At 35.9% G+C, this 6,498-nt stretch overlaps 1 long non-coding RNA gene across 1 annotated transcript; it reads right to left on the bottom strand.

Annotated features, from left to right (window-relative positions):
* Positions 1-5,069: 5,069 nt before the first annotated feature.
* LOC111383522 lies at positions 5,070-5,541 on the bottom strand. The gene is made up of 2 exons (XR_002700756.1): positions 5,241-5,541; positions 5,070-5,103 (listed from the first exon to the last, which is right to left on the bottom strand). It is a non-coding gene; the product is annotated as an uncharacterized LOC111383522 (long non-coding RNA).
* Positions 5,542-6,498: the final 957 nt, after the last annotated feature.

The raw sequence follows: 6,498 nt of genomic DNA on the forward strand, positions 1-6,498 counted from the left end.
AAAGTAAAGAAATTAATAGAGAGAGTTAATCGTAGAAGCACAACGTTTTATTATTCGACAATATGGAGAAAAATATAAGAACTCAACAATTCTTGCTTGAACAAAACTGAAAGAGAAGACCACTATTTATAGGTACATGACATAGCATAAAGATGGAAATAATGTGAAATAAGAAAATAATATGTTTTCATAAAAAATCACGTAAAATATAAGGAAACAATTTATTTCCAAAAAAAAAATCCACACTAATTTGGGTCACAAACCCAACAATCTCCACTTTGACCCAAATTCTAGTGCAACCTACAAAATTCCAAGATTTCAAATCCATCTGTATCGAAATAGCGAATCTCCTAAACACAGTAATCAAAACTCTCCAACCCAAACCGTCTTGCTCTACAAGGCGTCCACAAGCGACACCTGAACCCAAACCCTGGGTTCCCAAAATTTCACCGAAAAATTACTTTTGACCAAACAGGATCGAAACACACCCTATAGTTGAAACTATATCACACATGTTGGATCAGAAGGCCTATTGCTAGAACTGTCGCATTCAACATCTCTAAAAGCATCCCAGACATTATTGACACCATGATACCTACGCTCTATAAGTCCAACTCTAGCAAATGAATATAGTGTATCCGCAGAAAATGGTGGTAAAGCGGAATCACCAAAAATCCCCTGAGCAAACCGACCCAAGGCCCGTCACAAGAGGTATTGTACCAAACTAAATATCCACCACGGTACTGAACTTGTCCAAATGTCTATTAACTGGTTCTACGTTCCCCTGTAAGATGTACAACTGAGACCTTCTCTGTCCTTCAAGTACAACCCAAACACTCATTTGGACCTTCAAATCTTCACCTCCACTAGAGAATTTATGCCATTTTGCATCTAGAGTATTAAGTGAGATGAGATTTCTTTTCAAGTCTGAATCATGTCGAGCCTGATAAATTGTTCTGACTATCCCATCCAACAACCTTAATCTGACTCAATCGATTCTATCAACATGCCAAGACTGGTTGTTTCCCACCAGAACTCCACCTTGTTTGACAGTCTCATATGTTTGAAAGAAATTTGATTAGAACACATATGATGTGAACATGTCGAATCGAGAATCCACTCCCTTTTAGACATAGATTCCATGTCAGATCACGGTTAACATCACATCTCCGTTGTCTGAAAAATTCTCAACTGCATTTGTTTCGTCTGAAGACAAAGGTTGCGCTCCACGATTTGCAGTTAAATTGAATTTAGCCTGCAACTTATCACAATCATTTCAAATATGTCCCTTACGTTTGCAGTAGAAGTAAATAAATTACTGTTATTCTTCAATCTGCCCCTCCGCCGACCATCATGAGATATAAGAGCTTCCTCATATCTCGATGTAGCTACAACCAAATGCTTCAACTTCTTCTTTGAGTGCAAAGTATCATAGATATCGTCTATAGTTAAAGTATTTCAATTATACAAAATGATGTCCCGAAACGATGCATAAGAGCCAAGTAGTGAATATAACAGGATCAAGGTAAGATCCTCTTCATCGTACTTAACCTCCAACATCTCCAAATCTGCAATAATTTCCTTGAACACGGCAATATGGTCTTCGAATGACCCTCCTTCTACCATGCGATGGGAATATAGCTTTTGTTTTATAGCCAGTTTACTTGTAAGGCTCTTGGTCATACATAACTACTCCAGTTTCAACTACAAAGCAGTTGTTGTTTTCTCCTTCAAAGCATCCTGCAGAATATTGTTGGATAGATTAAGATGAATCAACGACAAATCCTTCTGATCCCTCCGTTGTTTTTCCTTCGTTGTCCAATTAGGTGGGATCTTCTCAAAATCTAGCAACACATCATCTAAATCCAATCACGCCAAAATAGCTCTCATCTTTACTTGCCACAAAAAAACCTTGTATTGCGATTTAGCAGCGGAATGTCATACTTCATGGTAGTCATCTCTTAAAAAACCTCAACAAATCCTCAGAAGAAGAACCAAACTCTAATACCACTTGTTGGATCCGGAAGGATTGTAGTGAAAGAAATTAATAACGTGATATGAAGTAATGAAGATCACAACGAGAAATAAGATTTAAAAGTAAAGAAATTAATAAAGAGGGTTAATCGCAAAAGCACGACGTTTTATTAATTTACAATATGAAGAGAAATTCAAGAAGTCAGTAATTCTTGCTTGAACAATGCTAAATGAGAAGACCAATATTTATAGGTACATAACATATCATAAAGATGAAAATAATGTGGAATAAGAAAATAATATGTTTTCATACAAAATCACGTTATAATGAAACAAATTTTCCCACATGAAAATAAGGAAATAATTTATTTCCAAAAAAATTCACCATAATTTGGATCACAAACCCAACACGAGACATTGTTGATTAAGAATTGGGATGATCTACCAGTTAAATCTTCTTCTCGGAACCACTGTCTTACCACCAAAACCATTGCACACTGGCTACAGCAACACCTATGGTAGTGGAATTCTAGCATCCAGACTTGCATCCTTGGAATTATCATCTTCAGTATCCAAATTCTTGACTCTTTCCATCATGTTGTCAATCCTCGTAGAGTGACACCATCACATTTCAAATCCTCATAGAGTGACAACTGATTAGGAAAGATGAGAAACGTTTTCAATCTAAATCCTTGACTCTTTCCATCACGTTTTCAATCCTCATATATTGAAAGATATATGAGATTTAATGGGAACAGGGGATGAGGTGGCAATTCTGGCCCCCATTAATGGGAATGTTCATTCCCTTTATAAAATAGTAATACTCTGTACCTCCAACAAATACAAAATGTATTTCCATCAAGAATTAGGACTCCAGTTTGCATAAATAGATCAATAAAATCGTGATTAAAAAAAAGACGATGATGAAAAATAAGAGGTCCAAGTTGTTGAGGAATAATGGTGATAGTGCATGGGTTTTATTATTTCTAGCGATGGCAAAGCGACAAATAATTTTATTGCGTTAGTTTGATTCTTGGTTGGGAGAGGGGATTGCAGTGATGGTGGTTTGCAGTGGTGGCGATGCTGGGTGGGTGGGTGGAGTACTCTCAAAGAACTGAACAGGTTATCTAATTTTCCTTCTTTTCTTAATTCTTTAGCTTTCTAGCAAAATGTTAATCTTTGATTGGTGGATGCATCTAATAAGTATACACCAACCACATCAAATCTACCCATTAGTGAAGCTCAAAGAACTGATGTATGCCAAACAGGAGAAAAGCAAACCAAACAGAACCAGTTTGGTCTGGACATATTTTCTTCATTCTTATAGAGTAGCGACCAGTTCTTACGAAATTTTTTTTTTTTTTTTGGGTTTCAATCCAGTTGTGCTCTCAGTCAGGCTCCAACAGAAAATGTATTAAATTGAATCATGCCACCCCTTTAAAAGGTAAATGGTGTTAATGGTCATTAACAAATTGACACACTGCACAAATGGTTAATAAAAGAACAGCATGTTGGCTTGGTATCACCGGACAACTATAATCTATTAAAACTAGTGCCCACAATTGGTAAAAAATTTGAAAATCTATACTCCAAGTCTGATGGTGATAATGTTCTCAGCATGGTGGATGTTTATCACCAGGTCAACATTCCCATTATAAAAGGACTTACTCTTGAATACAATCTCTTGCAAGATTCAAGCCAAGAAAATATAAGCATGGCAAACCCAAATCGGCCAACCCAATGAGACTCCCATGCAAAATTTCTATTGGACTAAGATTGGCAACCTTAGTAAAATGAAACAAGAGAAAGACATGCCGCTGGGCTTAATGATCTTCTAAGCTTTTGCTTCCTAAACACTTCAGTATCAAGTTGCATATTTCTATTTAGCCCCTGTTTGGCCACATTAATTTTTATTCCATTACATTCCATTTTTCTCTCTCCTATTTTCAACCACACAATCTTTCATAAAATAATATTAACATAAATCGAAAACTTTTCCTTCTTTTTCAACTACTCATTTTTCAAAAAAAAATTATTCCACCCATTTTCATTTCCAAAAAATGGGGGCCAAACGGGGGCTTAAGCTCCTCCCAACATGCAGCACCCTTGGACTCATCGTGCATGCTCTTAACCTCCTAATTTTCTATTCTTATTGCCATCCCTCTAATTTCACTACCTAATGATGGCCAAAAATACCTCAGTTCACCTTTATCAAAAAGTCCTTTACCCATGTTATGTGTTTTCTTTTAAAAACTTTGGCTTCTTTAGAAAATTTGGGATCCTATGTCTTCGTAATTCCTCATTGCATTGAAAAAAAAAAAAAAAAATAGTATCTGATGATAAAAAATATAAAATGTACAACAAGTAACAAGTGCAAGATTCTAGAATCACTCCACTGAATTGAGGAAGTCAACAATCACTAAGCCAATGGAGATGAAATACCATTACTACGTTTTTACAATTTTTGGCTCCCTAATAGATGACCCTTAGTGTCAAAGCTGCTTTCACAAATTCATCTATAGAACAAGTCTCTCTTGGTGATAAGCATCTACAAATTCTGGCAGCAAGCCAATTTCAACGAGCCTGATACTGTGACTTGTCAAACAAACTCAGCATGCAATCATTTATTACAATAAAACAAAACAAATAACTCCCAACAAGAGAAAAAAACAACAGAATTTAGTAATTTACCGTAAAGCAACTAAAAAATAAATTTATGGAGAAAATAGTGATCACAAGAATCCAGAATAAAACTTAGTCAAACTCGAACCCTTAATGAGCAAAGGGAGATAGCAAAGAATTTTCAATAACTAGAAGATCTAAATAAGTTGAAGTACTTGAAAAGAAGCACAGAGCCATTTTTGATGAAACGTGTAACCTCAAACAAACAAATCGTATGGCAACATAAAGCGGGCAGATCTCAAGCAAATTTCATTGATCTACACATTATACATTTCTGAAATTCTTAATAATCACAAAACGGTCAAAAAAATTAACGGTATACACAATAATTGACATGTATGCCAGAGTGAAGATACGTGTATATGAGTCTACATGTGTGTATATGAAGAGAGAGAAAGAAGTACTCGTCTTTCTCTTCGTCACTGGAGGAAGGACTGCCATTGGAAACTGGGAGTCGGAAAAGAAACAAATCAGTAAATAAACGACAAACAAAAAAGAGGAAATTCGAATTTATCGTCACAATTTTGTAAGCAGAATAACGCATGTACATAGGCTTGTACATGTATACGCACGTGACAAAATACCTTCTTCGTTTTCGGCTTCTCCGTTGTTGTGATTCGGGTTGCTTTGGAGTGAATGATCGGCATCCTCTTCCTCGGGCGCCGAAGGAGGAGAAAGAGGAGGAGGAGTAGTATCGAGCGGACGCTTCTGGGCAGGCATTGACAGTCCGAGCTAACAGAGGAGCTCGGGGCGGTGACACGGTGGTGATGGCGGTTGCGAGACAGAGTCAGCGAAGGATGGAGGCAATTTGAGTGTGGCCTCGTTTTGTCTGTATAATGTATGTATTTGCGTGCGAGTGCGTGCTCAGGGCTCTCTTCCATCCGGTTATTTGCGTACAGTTCATTCAATTGAGATAAAATCGGACACTTCCAAAAACAAACCTATGTTTTAAACGCGTTTTAAAAAATAGGATTTATTTTGAAAATCACAAAATAACACCTTTTCTGCCAACAAATTATGGGCGTTAACCTTAACAAGTAGTTTGTTTCAAATGTATGCATACTGACTCCTGAGACATCTCTAATAATTATCGGGAGCTATACTGAAATGTTTCAATTCATGTCACATAAGTTGCCTCTCTCGTATTTTCAATTTCAAAATTATCGAAGAGAATTTATTTAATTTCGTCTAATAGATCAAGATCATTAATAACAATTAAGAGGCCGTGAATCAAAAATACAATCTTACATCAACACACATTAACAGTATTTTAACTTGGTTGAGTCCATATTTTGATTTTTTAAGTTTACATAAAACATGGTCAATTTCACTAAATTCAAAAATTCTCGTGTTGGTCCATATAAACTTTTTCCTCTAATTTTTCATTTAAAAACGTAATTCTTCATGTTCATTTGATATAATAAGCTCCTATGACCATGATTTATATATAGGAAAATTTATCTTTATATCATTTAATACGCTCAACTCTTTTACACATTTCAAACTAATTAAGCGAGATCTCAAACTTTATTTTGATCCATAGATTTTAACTCTTTTTTTTTTCCCATACCATCTAGCCATTTAGTAGAACCAACTCTTTCAATGATTTGTCATGATGAATTGGATCTTGATCAATTCATATGTCAAACTTCAGACTCTTAAAAATAAGACTCGAAAATCGTTCTTTTCATTATATAGCGTTTTGAATGCATACCATCACATGCATCGTATATTTGGTTCATATTTATAAATACTATTGTTTAGTGGTAGAACCAGCATCCCAAAAGGGGCACCAACGCGTGCTGGGCTCTGTCAAAACTTTCAATAGTCGTAGGGCACCAG

This window comes from Olea europaea, unplaced genomic scaffold, assembly GCF_002742605.1.
Source record: "Olea europaea var. sylvestris unplaced genomic scaffold, O_europaea_v1 scaffold2708, whole genome shotgun sequence".
NCBI classification, from domain to species: domain Eukaryota; kingdom Viridiplantae; phylum Streptophyta; class Magnoliopsida; order Lamiales; family Oleaceae; genus Olea; species Olea europaea.